Below are 20,964 nucleotides of genomic sequence, written 5' to 3'. Positions count from 1 at the left end.
GCACGCGGGATTAATGATGCTGCACCTCCAGCATTTTGGTTCAGACACAGGAAACGCAAGAGGACAGTGTAAGGGCTGGGGAAGGGAAGAGCATTTTCTTCCTTCTAACCCAGAACACTTCATGACTCTGCAGTTGACCGTGGTACCCTTGGTCCTATTGCGGGTCTGGGCTGTTCTCTTTCTGTCTTGGGATTAGGATGGCCAGTGACTTCTCTTCAGATTTGATTCGAAGGTGCTAAGGGTATGCTTCTAACCCATGCTTTCTCAATCCAGTTAATTTAACAGGAATTTATTGAGTGGCCACTCTATGATAGTCAAATGATCCCATACTGCCTTAGGCTTAGAAGGTATATATGCTATTGGTAAACAGTGAAAAAACCAGGCAGGTGTCCAGGGGCAGCGAAGCATACCTGAGAATCTGTTTATAGCTCCAGTGCCCATATATCATGAAGCCACAGGATAGTTAGGATGGAGCTGAGAAGATCAGAGAAAGTCCTAAACAGGTGGAATCAAGAAATCTACTTAATTCATACCTTGGATGACCTGTGGAAATAGCTTCCTAGCTACAGTGTTCTGGTGGATAGCTGTCCATTGTAGGATTATGGCATTTGAGTTTTTGCATTTGCTTCCCTCCTAAAGCTGTTCTTCCTCCTGCAGTTCGTGGCAGATGGTGCCACCATTTATCAGTGAGGGCAATTAAGGAGTCTGTAGCCCTGTAAACGCGAGGAGAAGCCATGACCATCCCAGTGGCAATAACCATGGAGGCTCATGGCAATGGCCATGCAGAGGTGCCTGCCTTCTGACTAAGACCTGCCTAGGGAATCTAATTCCTTCCTTTTTCTGGGCTCCAAGGAGTCTATTTATTCTTGGAGTCACTACTGGTGGCCAGGGAAAGTGGCTGCCAGACCCTCCCCGCTCCACGCTTGCCCATGGTAACAGGGCAGGCTAAGCTCTGCTGGGTAATCAACAATCCCCAAATCTCAGTGGCTTAACTGAATAAGAATTGATTGCCTGTGTCAGTGCAGGCTCTGTGGCACGCCCAGGCTGCTTTTCTTCCAATACTGACTCAGGGACTCTGGCTGCTTCCATCTTGCAGCTTTGTCATATCAGGATCCTCCACTTCCAACTACACAAATAGGAGGGAGAAGATGAACCGAGGTTCTTAGGAGATTTTAGGGGCCCAGCATGGGCAGAAATTGTTACAGCTTCCACAGCATTGCCACGAAGGCTGGAGCTCTAGCCTTTGTATGTTTTGCAGGAGGAGAAACGGGATTGGTGAGCGCTGATCCAGTCTTTGTCACGGTCACACAGAGGCTTCACCCCCCACGGTTATTGCAACTACTTCCCATTTTCCAGCGCTCTTACAGATCTCTCTCTCTCCCCCCATCACAGTCTACTGGCTTTCTTGATTTTTTTTCAAACCTCAATGGCACTCAGCATAAAGAGTTGAGACCTAAGGTACTGTCACAACTGGCCACCACACACTTGTTCTGTAATGTGTAATTGAATTAATGGAAAAGGCTAAGGATGTTTGGATTTAGGTGTCTCCACACCAGATTTGAAGAAAAGCCAAGCTGAGGGGTCAGACTGAGCTAACTGCAAGAAGAGCCTTTCAGTTCTGCCTGGGCCCTGATATGCCTCCAGAAATCCTTATCTTCTGGAATCCAGCTGTGGTACAGCAAGTCCACAGAACATGAAGAACTATGGTCAGTTGCAGAAGCATGGAGTTCTGGCTCCAAGGTAACACCTTTTTTCCTTGCCAGCCTTGCACATAGGACTGGTTATGATTCCCTATGTTTGAGCCAACCCAGGGTTAGTTAGTTATAGCAGTCCTCAGCCCCCCGTTCAATTCTGTTTTTCTCTGTGTGTGTTAACCTGGCCTTGCTCTTCTAGATCAACTAGACAAGAGATCCTTGCTGCTCATTTTCACTGCAGAGAGAGGGTGGTACTTGAGGCCTGAGCTAGCCTGAGCCTAGCCAGGCCGGTGTCCCAGCATAAACCTGGCCCTGATAGGCACTGAGTTATAGGTCATTTAGTGGCTGCCGGAATTACCAACACATCTGATCTTCCTGCTCCTGCTTCCTGTGTTAGAGTATTACCATTATTATCAATAGGAACTTTACCAATAAATGTAAAACCCTGGGACTTGATGACGTCCTGTTTACCTGTCCTTGGTGTGGCCTTTGCTTCTGTGAGCCATTCACTCACTTCCTCTCCACTGCTGATGGTTGAAGTCTGAGGAAGGGCATCTCTCCTTCTTCCTGGAATATTTATTAGTGTGATGAACTGAGCAGTTTCTTGTCTTTTTTTGGCGGAGGGTGTCTTCCTATTTATTTAATGACAAATATTCCATATCCATGATTCTCTCCAGTCAGAAGCTCTTTGAGAGCTGTTGGCCTTGGCTATTTGGAGAATGAAGTCATCTGACGCATCTGCCCTGTGAACGGTGCCACAGTTAGCATCGGGTTTAAACTGGCTTTCAAACCTGCCTATCACCTTGTCAACCTTGGCCTCGTTCATCTGGATGGATACCGGGCCTTTGGTGCTGATGCTGCCGTTGCTGGCTGAGCATTTCGGCCGCATGTACAGGTCCACGAATTCACCAGTGTTGTTATGGGTGCTGAGGCCACGGCTAGTACCACCACAACTGGGGCACTTCCTTGATGATTCGTTTTTTTCAGCTCTTTTGCCTGAGACCACATTGCACCAACACCAGCTTCTGAGACGAACAAGACAATAGGGCAAGGTGCTTTAAACCTCTGTCACAAACATCCTCTTCTTTGTGCTGAAGCTCTGGCTGATGGAAGTGGTTCACATGTTTCAAACTACTCCTCTAACTTGGGATCTAGGGTTTTCTGGTGTTTCACTAGAATGAATGTTACTAAATGCAGTTGCAGTGGCCTATTCCCATGACTCTTAGTCCTAGGTGGCTGCTTGCCTTTGTTTCATGTCCATGGAAATAGCATGCACCTCACACCCCTGATTTGAGGCATGGCATCTGCACTCTGGCTCTGTGCTCATTCTCCTCCACTTGACTTCCATCCAGGTCTCTCGCATCTAAATCTCCTTAGCATTGACATTAGTAGGAGGGCTAATGAAAAGTAGTCAGGGGAACTACTAGATCCATAATGTGAGAGGAGGTATGGAAAAAACTTTTTAAACCTGTCATAGGAGATGTAAAATCCTAGATTAGCCATATTTAAGTAAAGACTATGAAAAACATGGGACTTGTTTAAAAAATTATAAAAGATACATATGTATATATACCCAGTCTAAGAAATGAAATTGGGTTTAAAAATGATAAAAGATATATATATGCACCCAGTTTAAAAAATGAAATAGCCCGCGCCTGGGTGTTTCAGTCAGTTAAGCATCAAATTCTTGATCTCAGCTCAGGTCCTGATCTCAGCGTCATGAACTCAGGCTCTGTGTTGAGCTCCACACTCTGGGAATGGAGCCTACTTAAAAAATAAAATAGTCCAGAAAAATATCAAATGAAAAGTAAGATCTCGGGGTGCCTGGGTGGCTCAGTTAGTTAAGTGTTGGACTTTGGCTCAGATCATGATCTCACGGCTTGTGGGTTCGAACCCTGCATCGAGCTCGGTGGTGACAGCTCAGAACCTGGAGCCTGCTTCAGATTCTGTGTCTACTCTCTCTGTCCCTCCCCTGCTCACACTCTGTCTCTCTCTCCTTCAAAAATAGACATACAGAGAACAAATTGAGGGTTGGTGGGGGGTGGGGAAGAGGGGAAAGTGGGTGATGGGCATTGAGGAGGGCACTTGTTGGGATGAACGCTGGGTGTTGTATGGAAGCCAATTTGACAATACATTATATTTAAAAAAACCCAAAAACAAAAATAAAGAGGCATTAAAAAAAAAGTAAAGTGAAATTTCTAGTCCCCTTATATTTTCAATTCTTCCAGAGGCTAACGATTAGGAAAAACAAAAAAGCTGGATCACTACTTCATTTTTTTATAGCAAAATTAATTACACATAAGTCAAGTTGGCATAGAAATGAAACTATAAAAGTACTAGAGGAAAATATAGGAAAAAAACATATTTTAAAAAATATTCTTAATGTATGACACTTTCCCAAGCATGACTCAATAACTGAAGCCATAAAAGGAAAGACTGATACATTTGACCGTATCATATTTCATATTTATCTATTTTTGCCTTCTACTTTTTCTATTATAATTTCAAATAGAAGTGATAATATCAGGTATCTGTCATATTCTGACTTCAAATGGAAAGCTTTCAAATGGCCTCATTAAGTTATCTGTGTGTTGTTTTTCTTTTCTTCTTCTTTTTTTTGTAGATACTATTTATGAGGTTAAGGAAGTTTTATTCTTAGTTTGCTATTTGTCATGAATAAATGTTGAATTCTAGCAAATGATTTTTCTACATGAATTTTTATAATGTGATTTTTCTCCTTGAATCACATGGTGAATTATATTGGTTGATTTTTTAAAAAAAAAAGATTTTGTTTTTTAGAGCAGTTTAGGTTTACAGTAAAATTGAGAGGAAGATACAGAGATTTTGTATATACCTTCTGACCTCACACAATGCATGGCCTCCCCAATTATCAATCTCACTTATCATAATGGTGTTTTGTTTTTTTTTTTCTTCTAAGGATGAACCTACCTTAGGTTCATCATAAGCACCCAAAGTCCATGGTTTACCTTAGAGTTCACTCTTGGTGTTGTACATTCTGGGGTTTGGACAAAAGTATAATGACACGTATCCATCATTATGATGTCATATAGTATTTTCATTGCCCTAAAAATTCTTTGTGCTGTGCCTGTTCATATCTCTCCCAACCTCTAAGCCCTGGAAACTACTGATCTTTTTATTATCTCCATACTTTTTGTCTCTTCCAGAATGTCCTATTAAAATTTTTTTTTCCTTAATGTTTATTTAGTTTTGAAGGAGAAAGAGAGAGACAGCATGAGCGGGGGAGGGGCAGAGAGAGGGTGAGACAAAATCTGAAGTAGGCTCCAGGCTCTGAGCTGTCAGCACAGAGCTTGATGTGGGGTTCCAATTCACAAACTGCGAGATCATGACCTGAGCTGAAGTCCAACGCTTAACTGACTGAGACACCCAGGTGTCCCCAGAATATCCTATTATTGGAATCCTACAGTATGTAGCCTTTTCAAATTGGCTTCTTTCCTCTAGTAATATTCCTTTAAGGATCCTCCCTGTCTTTTTATATTTGATAGCTCATTTCTTTTTAACACTGGCTAATATTCCATTGTTTGGATTTACCACTGTTTATTTATCCATTCACCTACGGAAGAACATCTTGTTTGCTTCCAAGTTTTGGCAATAATGAATAAACCTGTGGCAATAATGAATAAACCTGCTATAAACATCTATGGGCAAGCTTTTGTGTGGACATAAGTTTTCGGCTCCTCTGGGTAAATATCAAGGATTAAAGTTGCTGGAACGTGTCATAAGACTATGTTTAGTTTTGCAAGCAACTACCAAACTGTCTTCCAAAGTGGCTGTTCCATTTTGCAATCTTTTTTTTTTTTTTTTTTTTTACAAATAGTTTATTGTCAAGTTGGTTTCCATATAACACCCAGTGCTCATCCCCACAAGTGCCCCTCTCCGTGCCCATTCCCCCCTCCCCCCCCCACATCCATCAGTCCTCAGTTTTTGTCAGCATTCAAGAGTCTCTCATGGTTTGTGTCTCTCCCTTTCCCCCACTATTTCCCCCCTTCTTCTCCCCCATTGTCCTCCGTTAAGTTCCTCCTAATCCTCCTATATGTGCAAACATATGATATTTGTCCTTCTCTGCCTGACTTATTTCACTCAGCATAAAAATATGGAACACTTCACGATTTTGCGTCATCCTTGCGCAGGGACCATGCTAATCTTCTCTGTATCGTTCCAATTTTAGTATATGTGCTGCTGAAGCGAGCACCCATCTTGCAATCTTCCAGCAGTTCCAATAGCATTTGCTATTGTCAGAGTTCCAGATTTGGGCCATTCTAAAAGGTGGATAGTGGTGTCTCCTTTTAATTTGCATTTTCCTGATGATATATGATGCGGAACATCTTTTCATTTGCTTATTTGCCTTCTGTATATCTTCTTTGGTGAGGGATCTGTCAAGATCTTTGGTCCATTTTTAATTGGGTTGTTTTATTATTGTTGAATTTTAAGAATTCTTTGTATATTTTGGATAACACTCCTCTATCAAATGTGCTTTTGCAAATATTTTCTCCCAGCCTGTGCTTTGTCTTCTAATTCTCTTGATATTGGGTTTTGTGGAGCAGAAGTTTTTATTTTAACTAAGTCCACCTTATTGATTATTTCTTTCAGGGATCACTCACTCCCCACAAACCGTGTTGACCATGAAATATTAAAAATATAAACTTTTGCTTCCCAGGAAAGTCTATAAGACATTATTTTTTCTTGGTTCTTCTAGTTAAGTTTAAACCCTAAATTAAAAAAAAAAAAACTAAACTAATTGGCTAGAAGTATAAAAAAAAATTTTATTTTTATTTTTATATATTTAAAAAATTTTTTAATGTTTTATTTATTTCTGAGAGAAAGAGAGAGAGAGAGACAGCATGAGCAGGGGAGGGTCAGAGAGAGAGGGAGATACAGAATCTCCTGAAACAGGCTCCAGGGTCTGAGCTAGCTGTCAGCACAGAGCCCAGTGTGGGGCTCAAACCCATGAACTGTGAGATCATGACCTGAGCTGAAGTCAGACACCTAACCGACTGAGTCACCCAGGCGCCCCAAGAAAACATTTTAAAACACCAGCACTTTTTCTGTTCTGTTAAAGGTGCAAATTAGAATTCATCTTTGGGAAGCAGAGGCCTTTCTTTTTTGATAGTATGAAAAAATTTCAGTGGGCTTTTTGATTCTGCAAAATCGGTAAAATACTGTTCTGGGGTAGAGAGGTACAAGACAGCAAAGAAACAAACTTAAGCAGGTAACTCCACAGTTTGTTTTCCCTGTGGGTAGACTTGTCATTGCAGATGACGAGACTTAGGTTTTCTTTTTCACTGGGCTCAGAAGAGCTAGGAGGTCTAGTTCTCAGGCAGAGAAATAGTTGGCCTCTGTAACTCTATTGCAGGTGGGTGGGTGTCTGTGTGCAAAGAAGAGCACTGATAATCTCCTCTGAGTGGTTAACCTAGGGAATCTAGAGAAAATGCAACTAGTTACCAGTTTACATTTTCCTTTCTGCAGTGTTACTGGGTCTTGTTATCATATAAAGCTTAAGCATAGTTTTGTGAAGTTACATCTGAGGAATAATTTTGTGTTACAACACAGGAATATATATAGTAGTGGATAGAGATACAGACTTGGAAGAAAGTGGTTTGAAGGAAGAATTACCTGTGTTGAGAAGCTAGTGATGCCATGAAAAGATGGATCTGTGGCAGAGATAGGCAGGAGTCAAGACACAGGCAAGGGGGACAAGGGACAATTGGGATGGATTTGTGGCATCTTTAAGCATTCCTTGGGCATAATCGGAAGTATTTAGGAAGGTTTGGAAACCAGGTAAAAGATGGAATTTTTCTATAAGTAAGTAGGATGAGGATTCAGTGTTCTCATACTAAGGGAAGCATGATCCCTGGTAGCTAGAGAAGGTAGGAATGTCTGGGTTATATTTAAAAATAATTGCTTAATTACCCAGTAGTGGGCCATACACGGGTAGATTATAGATGCCTAAATTTGGCAGGAAAGGTAGCTTTGGGTTGGGGCACAGCAGATGTCAAATCAATATAACAGATGAAGAGAGACATGAAAAATGATTCCTTACCTCCCCACCTCCAAAACATGATGGGTGCATTAAGGAACATGCTATGGACTAGAAAACAAGGGTCTAAACTCTCCCCTGGTTTTACTCCCAGTCAATGTATAACCTTGACCGTGTTCTCTGATCTCCTACCCATCAATTTCCTCATCTGTTAAAAGAATAAAGAATGATGACAAATATCCTGGAGTCTTGTCCCACCCCAACGGTCTGTGGTGCTAGCAGTAAGTAGAAAAAGAAAGAAGGCAGACTTTGTCTCTTGGGTGAGGCAAACACAGCCACAGGGGTAGAGATTTCAAACTCTTATATTTCAGAGGGTTCATGCAGGTATTCTAAAAAAAATGGGCTGGAAATCTAGAGTTTTATGGGGGTTTCTGTGCTTTCTAAAATGTTGACAACCAATTCAACTTTTAAAACAATAGTTTGGGTCTACGAAACACATCCGATTGACATACTGCCAGTCTGGAGGCCTGTTCGAGGAAGGAAAGGGGGAGAAGGAGAGAGAAGGGGTCGGTGTATTAAGAGAGTGTGTCGGTGGAGGACACAGAGACTTAGTTTTAGAGGAAGGAAGAGAATCCTTGTTCTTCTGTTATAGCTTGTAAATAGGTAGCATTGGGAGATCTTCCTGTCTTCCACTTGCTCAGTCTGAGGCATAGAAGGTGTGAATATTTGTTTTCTACTGAAAGGACATTTGAAGTTGATGGCATGAGTCACATTCTTGATATACTGTACTTTGAAATATTTGAATTTATATTAGATAATAATTCACTAAAGTTGCCAAATGTCCTAGAAGTAGTCTCAGGGCAACTAATACAAATGTCTTCTAGTGTCTCCCTTCAGAAGAACTCTACTGGCCTCAATCCTTATGTCCCTACACACCCAGTGCACAAAGGCACTCCTTTCTCACAGTCCATGGAGACATTGGCACTATTATAGTTAATCCTTCAGATGCTGTGACACATACTAGGTCATTGTACCTGTAAGCCCTTGGGATTACCTTTTCATCTTTCAGAATGACCTGAAAATGTATTTTGGTTTATATGAATGTGGCCCATAAAACAAAAAAAAGTAAGAGGTTCAGAGTGGTTTTCCTCTTCCTGTCTCTTCTCACTATCGTCAGTGCTTACGCCTATCACCTTGCTCACCTCTGCAAAGTCTCACTGACTGTTCCCCTATGGGAAGAAGCTATACCTCTTCCCATGATGGGAGAGGCATGTGGCTGGATAAAAGAGCCTGGACTGCATGCCTTCCCATCTGTGCCTCTCCATCCTCCCCTACCTCCACCACCCGCACTCTCCTTCTCCCTTCACCCCTCTCCTTGTCAGGTACTGGCCATCAGGAGTCACCTTCTTGGAGTGAAGTCCACCTAACTGCTTGGGCGGTTGTGGTGCTGGCTGTGAAGTGGAATGATGAGGTGTGATTCTGCTCACTCTTCTGTCAGCCCTTCTGGAAGGTTCAGGCCATCCTAACTTTTATTGAAGCAGAGGCCTCTGTGTTTCCTGCTTCCTGCCCATGGCCTCCCATCTTCAGCCCCAGCCTTGGGACAGAACTGTAAGTCATTGAGGCCCAACCCGAGGCTTTGGCAGCCTCAGCAAAGTTGGTGTGGATGGAGGACCCTGGGATTACGGGGCGGGTGTGCAATAGAATGAACTAAAGTATCTCCAAGGGAGAAGACATGAGCACGTAGGGCCACCCGCTCTGCTTGGCGCTGGATTCCTGGAACATCTTACCTTGGTAGGATGACCACCAATCTGAAGTCTTTAGCTAAGCAGACCCAGGTCCTCACTGTCCTCTTACTCATGATGTTCAGACCATTGGCAAATGCCCCAGCTTATGAATTTACTAAAATGGATTTGTGGCAGGATATTTTGCTCCCATTAATCTACCAGCTAAAGCGTTGATGATGTCATGTCAGCCAAGTCAGAGCCTTTTACCCCTGAGAACCTAATTCTTATCAGAAATTTGCTTGGGAAATAGGAACTTACTAAAGGGAATTGGATTACTTGAGGAGACATTTTGTTCAAATTGAATGCCAATTTGTCATCCATTTCAACTGAGAGGTTTTCCATGGGGGCCACGTGTTTCCATTGTCTTTCTCCTTGCAGATTGCTTGAGAATCTTTTGCATTTTTCCCACTATCAACCGTGTTGTTCAACAACACTTCATAACTTGTTATAATTTTTCAAGGTTGTGTATAAAAGTTTGGGTTGTACTGGGGCGCCTGGGTGGCTTAGTCAGTTAAGCGTCCGACTTTCGCTTAGGTCATGATCTCGCGGTTCGTGGGTTCGAGCCCCGCGTCGGGCTCTATGCTGACTGCCAGCTCAGAGCCTGGAGCCTGTTTCAGTCTGTGACTCCCTCTCTCTATGACCCTTCCCTGCTCACGCTGTCTCTCTCTCTCTCTCTCCTAGAAATAAATAAAACATTAAAAAAAATTTAAAAAAAAAGTTTGGGTTGTACTTAGATTTGCCACTTTGTGACATGTACACTGGCCCCTTAAACTCCACAGTGAGGTTCGTCAGTTCATACAGCATTACTACCAGGCTGTTAACACTTTCCACTTGCCTCACTTCCATACACTGAGGAAATTAGTCCTTTTATCATATGCATTTTGAATATTCTGTCTCAGTTTGTTTTGTCATTACGAACCAGAAATTCTATGTTTTTTCACAGTCAAATTGGCCAATCTTTTGTGGCTTGGAAGATTAGATATTTTAGTGTTGAGACCATTGACTAAAATGTCTTTAGTGAAGGGAGAAAAGGAATGTTGTTGAGACAGTTTGCTCCTGAAGGGCTGAACAAAGAACAATGAACAGGGACCTCCATGTCCCCGACCAACTAGGCAGGCTATTCATCATCCAGGAATCTTACCTCGTGACACTTCTCGCTCCATACTAAGTTGACATCCAAGAGTATTGTGTGAAGAACTGTCCACTGGGAGAACATCCCTCACCACTCTCCTGAAAGGCCACACAGTGAAGTGGTGGTAACCAACATATCACCTGGCCTCCATAAGCCTTCTCTACAGCAGATGCTCCCCCCTCTAACACGAATACCATGATGGTATTTTGGATCCCCTGGTTCAGTGTCAGCTCACCCCTTGAATTTAATAGCCCTCAGAAGTTGTGTGTATTCCCTTTTCCTCAGTGCATTTTTTTTTTCTTTTTGTAAATGGTTGCAGGTCCTACCAGGGAAGGATTTAGGAAATACTTATGTATGCTTGCACGCTATTGCATGTCTGTCTACAGTGGGTCATCCCTTCATTCAATGGGCTTTGGGTCTAGAAACTAATAAGAGATTGTGATTTTTCACTGTGGTGATTGCTCAACAGCTCTTTCCTCTCCCTTCCCCCACCCCACTCCACACTTCCTGCTGAGTTATGCAAGTCAAATAACACTCTACCTGGATGTTTATCTCTACTGACCACAGGACACTATGGGCTATTAGCTTTTGATGCAGAACTCTGGGTCAGATTCTGTTAGTGACTCACACTTTGGCTTGGGACACTTAGATGGTAGTTCTCTGGCCTCATGTAATAACCTTTTCTAAAATTGCCACCTCCAGAGCCTTTGATTCCTTTCTCAATACTCGGCCAAGGCAGTTCCAGCATCTTCACCACACTTGTTGTAGGCTATTGTCGTGTCCAAGTTTTAAGGAGACATCCCAGCAACGTATAGAGTCGGCTCTAGGTGTCCTTGCCAGGATGTTAAATCTGAATTGTGGAAGAATGCTCCCAAATCAATCAACTGCCCCCTGTCCAACCTTATTTTTCTCCTCTTGGTCCAATGCGCTCAAGAGCCACTTATACATACTCTCCCAGGTTATACTGCAGGAGGCTGGGGCTTGAGCCGTTGGAATCCACTGAATCTACTTTCAAAAGCTGAGAGCAAGGATCAGTTATCCACCAGCTCCCAGGGATTGTCCCAGGGCTTGTTAAGGCTTGTTAACCCCCTTGCAGTTTCAGACTACCCATGAGTCTCATGCCATAGCATTAGGGACGCACTGCAGCTGAGGGAGGTGGTGTCAATTTAACACCTGCATGACATTTATTGCTGCAGCAATGGGAAGAATAAAGGAGGAGTCGACAGCTTGTGTCCAGCTCACTGGCACTTTGTGGTTATCTTTATACTTAAAAGGAAAATCTAATACATATTACTTAAAAATATCTAAATGTGCTATAAAGTAGTAGATTCTTTAATATTTTCTCCTATTGCTTAAAACTGAAGTACTTTTGGGACGCCTGGGTGGCTTAGTCGGTTAAGTGTCCGACTTTCGCTTAGGTCATGATCTCGCGGTTCGTGGGTTCGAGCCCCGCGTCAGGCTCTGTGCTGACTGCCAGCTCAGAGCCTGGAGCCTATTTCAGAGTGTGTATCTCCCTCTCTCTCTGACCCTCCCCTGCTCATGCTGTCTCTCTCTCTCTCTCCCCTAGAAATAAATAAAACTATTAAAAAAAAAACAAAACTGAAGTACTTTCAAGTACTTGAGAAATACTCCAGAGACTTTGGACCAAGGCTCTGTTGGAGGAGACCCTTATGTCATCACAAGCGCACCCCAGATTATGCTGTTAAAAAAAATAAGGTGAAAGCAAAGGGACACAAGACTACGTTGTTCCTCGTCCCATATTATGTGACCACAAGAATTCTAGAAACTTGACCTGACTGTATCAGACCTGTGGAGGCTCTGGCTTCCCCAGAGGCTGCTAACAAATGAGGAAATCAAGGAGAGTTCATAACTCATGGGGTGAACTTGGACCAGTGAGAGACAGGAGCTGGGAAGGAGCTGACAGATAAAGTTGTTGTCCTTTCTGTCCCAGACAGATGGTTCTGAGGCATTGTGATTCTCCTCAGCCTCTCCCAGATGTCATGCATGACTGAGCAACTGGCAGTGTTCTCTGCGAGCCTCTGAACAGCTCTGCAACACACCCTCTTGAGTTTGCTTGCCCTCTGTCCCCCACTCACCGCCCTTTGTCCTTCACTTTCACTGCCTTGCCATTCAATAAAGTGTTAGTGTATAAGCTTTGCCTTGAGTTCAGATTTCTAAGGCCCCCACCAAGACATAGTTGATAATGGGAGTTGCCTGGGGTTTGGATTCTCAACATAATGACAAAGCGCAATCACAGCCTTCAAGCTCTGTCCTGCTCAGTTCTGTCCTATGAGTTTCAGACCCCCAAAAGAGGCACATGTACTAGATGGTCAATGCTTCTGTACCCCTAAAGGCCAGGCTCACACCGGGAGCTCAGCCTTGCCAGGCTCAGTCCAGCTCAGGCCTCTGGGGTTTGCCTTCCTACAGTAGACATGAGGGCCAGTAAGGATCTTTTCTCTTGATTATATTCAGGGAGGAAACGCCAGACCAGCACCACAGGAATGGCCTTCTAATCAAGTTAAAAGGGAGGCAGAAGACCAAGATTACTAACCACATTTTGTCTCAGGCATGGGGAAAGTACAACCAGTCCAGTGTATATGGCAGGGGAGGGGAAGGAGTGAATTGCTTCCTCCTGAGCCTGAACTCCATGCCTCTAGAATTGACCACGGCACCCGGTGCCACCTGATGTCATTCTTCTCTTGGCATCACAGCGGTTAGCTTGTGGATTAGGACTGGTGAGCTGGTAGATTTGGATGTGGCGGCACAAAAGGGAACTTTGAGACTACAGTGCCTGCACCCCAGGCATAACTGGTCTCTCCCTGCTTTTGGCTCAGACTGACCCTGACTGGAAACAGCATGAAGTATAATCATTTAAACAACTTCAGCCTTTCCCATCAGTTCAACTAATATTTATCAGGTGACTGCTCTTTGATGACCAAGTTATCGTACTCAGTACTTTAGGCCTAGCACATGCTCAGCGCATTTGAATGGCTGTTGTTGAGGCCGGGGAGATGGGGGACTGGGTAGTAGAGAGGAGACAGGTCCACAGGGGCTCCCTTAGGGTTTGAAACTCCTGGAGGAACGAGAGCAAATCTGGAAGGGTAAGGAGCTGGCAGGGTGCGATCTTACTGTGTGTTCTCAGCAAGAAGGATGCCCAGAATCCTGGTTCCAGAACCCTATCGCTGCTAATCCCTGCCTGGCTCTTTGGCAGAGAGTTGAATCTCAGCATGCCCCCTGAATTCACCTTCCTTCTCTAAATCTCCTCCCTCTTCTGGGCTCATCTCTCCACCATCTCTCCTGTGAGAGCTCTGTGCTACTGTGGATGCTTATATCTATGGTGACTGGTTATGTGTTTATATAATGACAAGGCTGTCCTGTGGGGCCATAGGTTCAGGCCATACATACTCCTCTGGTGTTGCTGGAAGCAGATGGCCTTGGGTACTTGTGTCAGTTATCAGGGAGACTCTGGGCTTTTTGCAAAGGGATGCCCCAGGGAGGACTTAGGCAGAGGAGAAGAAAACTCCTTTCTCTTTCTGGACCTTGGTCTCTTGGGCTTTGAAGAGTCTAGTCATACTTGAGGTCACTACCAGGCTGAGGAAAAGATGGCCTGTGCCACATGGGAATTATGTGTGTTCTAGATCCATATCTGAGACTTCCAGGCAGTTTGACATTTGAGAGGGAAAGAAGCTGGAAGAATTATGAAGCCACCGCATCTGCCTAGGCTTAATTTGCCCCAGGGATTCTGCCCTAATAATTAATAAGGAGCCATGGGCTTTGATGCCGTCCTGAGAGCCTTCCGCCCTTGATATGGGTATATGGCTTAATTTGCTTGTACCAAGTTATCTTGGGCAACTTGGTGCCATCCCCGTCCCTTCCCCCATTGTCCTTGACACTGCAGGGAAGTCTGGAGCTCCGTTTCCCAATATCACTTTCCTATATGCCTCTGGGTTAGTCTGCCGATTAAAGGTACACACAGGACATTTGGAAGACGGAAGAGAAGTTAGCATCTCTGTTGGCCGTTGTGAACAGATGCTTGGACATATGGTGGACATATGATTTGCTGTAGCCTCCAGCTACCTCCCGAGAAGCACCTGCTTTCGTGTAGACAGCTGGATTGCTGTCAGCAGCTTCCCTAGGCTGCTCCTGTTCCTGATTTCATGAACCAGCCACCGTCTCCATATTGCTTCCCCACCCCTTCCAACCATTGTGCATTCCTCTAAGACCTTTCTCCTTGGAATACATAGGTGCTTCTCCTCTGCCGAGAGCCCTGACTGATGACCAGTGCTGCAGCGCCTCCTCGCCTTTCATGAGGGCGGTCCCAGGGTGGTAAGGGCAACCCTCACTCCTGGCAGATTGATTAGCATAGGAGGCCAGGCAGCTTCTGGATAATTCCTCCAGCTCTGTGACCAGAGGTCCTTCCTGTACAATGACAGTCACTTCTAATGGAGCAGAACATACAGGGTCAGTTCCTACGGCCTCTCCCCTCATAGCTTTCTTGGTTTGCTGGATCTTAGCCTGACTAAAACCCTTCACTTAAGAAGGGCTGATTGGCTAATGCGTGACGCGGCTGTAGCCTAAGATCACTGTAGTGAACAATGCTGAAGGAAAGGGATGGATGGCCACTGCTAGTGTCTGAGCCAGATGGGGACTGCTTCCTCAAGAGAACAGGTGTGAATGTGTGTGTCACACAGAAACTCTTGTCCATTGTCATGGACCCATAGTTCCTTTTTAAAATTTTTATTCATTTATATATATATTTTTAGCATAAGTATATGGGTAAGTTGGCCTTTGGGGACAGAGAAAAACATAGGGATGCAATGACTCAGTGCCTTGCATGCTGTAAGGACCATTGTAGCAGACACCGCCAGTGCTTTGTCTGTTCGCCCCGGCACCCAGCATTCCCAGACAGCAGCCTAGGCAAGCACTGGTGATGACACCTGACAGCTTTGGCCGACCAGAGGATGTTCGGCATGGGAGCGAGGGAAGCCAGAAATGCCAGGAAGGTTTTCAAACAAGGGTGAATGGGACCGGAGAGATAAATACCCCCATCTGCTTTGCCTTTCACTGAGGACAACTCTGGGTCATATTCCATTCTGCAGCACATCCCATGGGAGGTTCTCCTGGGGGACCGAGCCCGGTGGCTAGGGTTGCCAGATTTAGCAGATAACACTACAGGACATCCAGTTAAATTTTAATTTCAGCTAAATGATATATATTTTATATATATATATTTATATATATTATATATAAATGATATAAATTTTGTATAATTAGTGCCTTGCAATATTTGGAACATACAGATACCAAAAATTTATTTTTGGTTTCTCCGAAATTCAGATTTAACTGCGAATTCTGTATTTTATCTGGCAAAACCTACCAGGAGCTCAAAACAGTTACTTGCTCATTGGGGCACCCTGTCTTCCTTCCTTTCCGTGACCCACATCACCCTCGCTTGTTGGTTCTTCTAGGGAAGTCACCTCTGAAATGAACTGCTCTGCCTTAGTCCTGCTTTCAAGAGTGTGACCAGATGGCTTCTGCCCGACCAATGCTGTGGCCCTGGGAAGTCTCTGAAATGAAAGCCTCAGGGATGACAGCTTAACTTTCTGGCAGCTATTAGAATGGTTGCTGAAAATAAACAAGTTTGATGACAGGAGAATAGAGTTGCTTTTTGTGTAGACCTGGTTTGTTGGCTGAGTTTTGTGTATGTTGTCTGTGTATTGCCTCTTGAATCTTCACAAAACCACTATGGCCCAGGAACTAGTATTTGCCACTCTTACCCATGGCCATTTAAGAATGCCAAGTGATTTCCCCGTGTTATAGTTGGCAAGTGGTAAGTTTAGGATTCGAACCCAGGCTGTCTGCCTCTAGAGCCTATGGTCTTATCCATTCAGTACACTGGTAGCCAAGGGAAGACTGGAAGGCAGGAGGGGCCCAGTTAAAGAGATGGTTTTAGTTCTACCACCAAAAGCTACTTAGGGTCCCCACTAAAGCAGGGGCAGCAGGGATCCAGGGCACGTTTCTCTGGTTTGGTCTGTGAGGTTTAGTGACTGACCGGTTCTGAGAGTAATTACCTCCCAGCCTCATTTGTCACCCTATCCCTTGCCTTCCACCACCACCCCACCCTCAAGTGACACTGGCCTTTTTTCTTCTCGTAATCGAAAGGCTTTTACACGCAAGGGTTCATCTTCTGTTCCCTTGCCTGGAAGTGCGTTTGCGTCCCCCTTCCTTTTCTCCTTTACACTTTCATCTTTCAGGCCTCAGCTTATTTTTTTTTTTTTTTTTTTTTTTTATTTCTAGGAGAGATAGAGACAGCGTGAGCAGGGGAGGGTCAGAGAGAGAGGGGGTCACAGACTGAAACAGGCTCCAGGCTCTGAGCTGGCAGTCAGCACAGAGCCCGACGCGGGGCCCAAACCCACGAACCGCGAGATCATGACCTAAGCGAAAATTGGACGCTTAACCGACTAAGCCACCCAGGCGCCCCAGGCCTCAGCTTATTATTTTTGTGTTGTAGCAAGATATGTATAACATACAATTTACTATAGTAATGAGTAAAATTTTTTTTTAAATTTCAGTATAGTTGACACACAGTGTTACATTCGTTTCAGGTGTACAACACAGTGATCAGACAAGTCTCTAGGTTATGCTGTGCTCACCACACACGTAGCTGCCATCTGTCACCATGCAAAGCTGTTACAAAATCACTGAGTGTGTTCCCTATGCTGTGCCTTTCACTCATGGCACATTCAGCCCATGACTGGAAGCTTGTGTCTCCCACTTCCCTTCTCCATTTTGTCCGTCCTCCCTACTTCCTTCTGGCAACCATTGGTTCTCTGTATTTATAGGTCTGATTCTGCTTTTTGTTTGTTTTTTCATTTGTTTTGTTTTTTTATAGTCTACATATGAGTGAACTTACATGGTATTTGTCTTTCTCAGTCTGACTTATTTCACTTAGCATAGGTGAACCATGCTCTGGGTCCAACCGTGCTTTCGCAAATGGCAAGATCTCATTGTTTTTTATGGTTGCTGTTGCCGTATGACTCTGAAGTATATGGTTCAGGGGCGTGAAGTATATTCACATTGCTGTGCAGCCATCACCACCATCCATCGCCAGAACTCTTCATCTTCCCACACTGACGCCATTCTGAGACCATCCCTTTTCTGTGTCTTTCAACTCGGCTACGAACTGGCATGTTTTGCCAACTTCCCAGTGGCTCACCTTGGGTCACCATGGGAGAACAATGGTGGCGGGGCACAGATCATTCTCAGGAGTAACTCTTCCACATCCCCACAACCTCACCCCTCTTGTGGGTTTGTCTCCCTCTCTCACTACCTTCAGTGTTTCCTTTCCTTTCTTTTCAAAACTCAACTCTCCAAACGATGGGCCCAGTTATCATGGTTTCTCACCCTTTTGAGTCATCCTTGTAAGCAAGAGCCACATCTGTCCTGGTGAAGAAAATATTTTCTAGCTCCAGCAGGTCTACATCCTGGCCCATGGGGTCCATGCCACATGGAGCTGCGGTTCCACCATGGCACCCATTCTTTCCCACAGTCCTTTCCGGCTGCCTACCTGCAGGCAGAGACAGCGAGTCTGGGGATGTATGCTTGATTGTTCCTTTGTTCTCTCACTGGGCATGCCTCTGCTCACCGTGCTACATTTGTCTTATGAAACCAGCTTATGGGGTGCTTGGGTGGCTCGGTCAGTTAAGCTTCAACTTTGACTCAGGTCATGATCTCACTGTTTGTGAGTTTGAGTCCCGTGTTGGGCTCTGTGGTGACAGCCCAGGGCCCGCTTCAGATTTTGTGTCACCCTCCCTCGGCCCCCTTCAGCCTGTGCTCTCTCTCTCTGAAAAATAAATTAAATAAACATTAAAAAAATTAGACTACATCCTAAAAACATCTGTTAAAAAACAAAACAAAACCAGCTTAAATCCCTATGCAGGCTCCTTATTTATTTTTGTTCATTATTCTATTCAGGAGATTTGTTTTCTCCCCCTGAAATTTCCAAAGATTCTTTCACTGAGGCCTGTTCACACAATAGATGCTAAATAAATGGCGAATGAAAGAATGACTAAATGGCATTGTTCGTAAATATTTCAGTTAACATCTCTAGGCCCCTACAAAGAAGAATCTTTTGGCTAGCCATTTTGAATGTTTGAGTATCTACACATCCAAAGGTAGATTGCATCAAGTTTCTTTTTTTTTTAAATTATTTATTTATTTTGAGAGAGAGAGAGAGAGGGAGAAAACGAGAACATGAGTTGGGGAGTCTGACACTTAACTGACTGAGCCACCCAGGCATCCCGCCATCAAGTACCTTTTAAATGTTTTCATGAAGAGTTGCCTCTTTGGCTCAGTGGGGTAAGCATTGGACTCTTTCTTGATTTTGGCTCAGGTCATGATCTCATGGTTTGTTGGGACCAAGCCTCCTATTGGGCTCTGCACTGACGACAGCATGCTCTCTCTTTCTCTCAGTCTCTCTCTCAAGTAAGTAAATAAAATGTTTTCACTAAAACAGTGTTTTTTCACCTTTTTGCGTCTTCTTCCTCCTTTACCTCAACCCACAGAAAGAAGTACATTTTCTATTGCAACCCACCCCACACCCATATCCACACCCCCACCCCTGTACATCCTCACCTCCACACATCTCCTCTCCTCCCCACTCACCCACCTACACCTTGCACACCTACCTCTACCCCCACCCCTTACCCCCTCCCCTGTCCCCTTCACACAACCACACACACCTACACCAAGGAAACAAGCATTTCACAAAACAATTTTCAGCTTCACTACAGTTTCAGTTAATTTGGATATGTTCCATTCTATTTCATTTCTTAAAGATAAATGTGAATTGAGACCCACTACATTAGTTTTATGATCCACTGCTCATCAAGGCCTACAATTTGGAAAATACTGCTCTAAAGTTACTTTAAAAATGGTAGTGGTAGACTGCTTAATATATTTAATATAAAAGCCATACCTAGGAATATTTAACATTTTGAATATATTAAATTCTAGAAAAGTGGTATGATGTTGGGGTGAGTGAAGGAAAGGAAGATCAGGCCCATACCCCTTGGGTTGTAGAGTTCAAATTTGGGAAGGGGAATAAGAATGGGAGTAGAAGATAAATGGCACAGACAGGAAATAGATTGAAATACTGATAACTCCATTTCACAAATTCTGCTGATAACAGTTGGGTACCTTCCTGAGTCAGGGGACCTAAAAATGTCTAATTCCCAGATGGTATCACCAGCACACTGTGAAACAATATGTTCTTTTAAATTTAATTCAATTTCATTTATTTTTAATGACAAAGTAATACATAAATAACATTCTTGTCCTAAAAATTAAAATTATAGAGAAAAAAGTTCCACTTAATACTGTTTCTCTTCTTTAATCACATTGACTTTTTTTTTTTTTTTAATATTTTTTATTTATTTCTAGGGGAGAGAGAGAGAGAGACAGCGTGAGCAGGGGAGGGTCAGAGAGAGAGGGAGTCACAGATTCTGAAACAGGCTCCAGGCTCTGAGCTGGCAGTCAGCACAGAGCCCGACGCGGGGCTTGAACCCACGAACCGCGAGATCATGACCTAAGCGAAAGTCGGACGCTCAATCGACTAAGCCACCCAGGCGCCCCTCACATTGACTTTTTAAGAACGATTTCAACTTGAAGGTACTTTCAGACCTTTTCTAATACATTTGTGTTGTGCTGAAAATTTACATGTACTTGAATATATAGGAATATATTAAAATTTTGACTGGTATTATAATGTTTTGTTCTGTAACTTGTTTTCTACATTATATGTCAGAGATTTTTCTACATTAGTGCATACAGACATACCTCACCCTCTTTAATGTAATTATTGATATATTTGGGCTTAGGTACATCATTTTACAAATGTGTTTTTGCTTGTGACGTTGTGACGTAAGAAATACAAAGTTGATCATCTTCCCCAGTTCTTAGCTCAGAGCTCCTAAAACTCTTGGGATCTCCATGGTGATAAGTGTCTTTTTGTATGCTAATGAGGTGACCCTTGGAGGCTGGGACTGGAACTACCCAGTGATTAGAGGATTGGAACTTTCAGTCCCACCCCAGACCTGGAGGGGGATTGAAGGAGGTTGACTTCATCACCAATGACCAGTGATTTAATTGGTCATGCCTACATAATGGGACTTCCATAAAAATCCTAACTGAAAGGGTTCAGAGAACTTCCTGGTTGGTGACCCCATGAAGGTGCTAGGAGGATGGCAAGCCCTGAGAGGGCACGGAAGCTCCATACTCCTTCCCACATACCTTGCCCTTAAGCATCTCTCCCTTTGGCTATTCCTGAGTTGTCCTCTT

At 43.9% G+C, this 20,964-nt stretch overlaps 1 long non-coding RNA gene and 1 other non-coding gene across 2 annotated transcripts in view; one reads left to right on the top strand and one right to left on the bottom strand.

The window, feature by feature from the left end:
• LOC120247029 overlaps window positions 1-20,964 on the top strand; it is a 154,506-nt gene that overhangs the window by 43,633 nt on the left and 89,909 nt on the right. The gene's annotated exons all lie outside the window — the stretch shown is intronic.
• On the bottom strand, window positions 5,821-5,925 carry LOC120247043. Its single transcript, XR_005532206.1, has one exon. It is a non-coding gene; the product is annotated as a U6 spliceosomal RNA (small nuclear RNA).

Source organism: Hyaena hyaena, unplaced genomic scaffold (genome assembly GCF_003009895.1).
Source record: "Hyaena hyaena isolate Hyena2069 unplaced genomic scaffold, ASM300989v1 scaffold_497, whole genome shotgun sequence".
In the NCBI taxonomy this organism is placed as follows: domain Eukaryota; kingdom Metazoa; phylum Chordata; class Mammalia; order Carnivora; family Hyaenidae; genus Hyaena; species Hyaena hyaena.
Note: the sequence above shows the minus strand (reverse complement) of the source record. Positions and strands in the feature narration are given on the sequence as shown.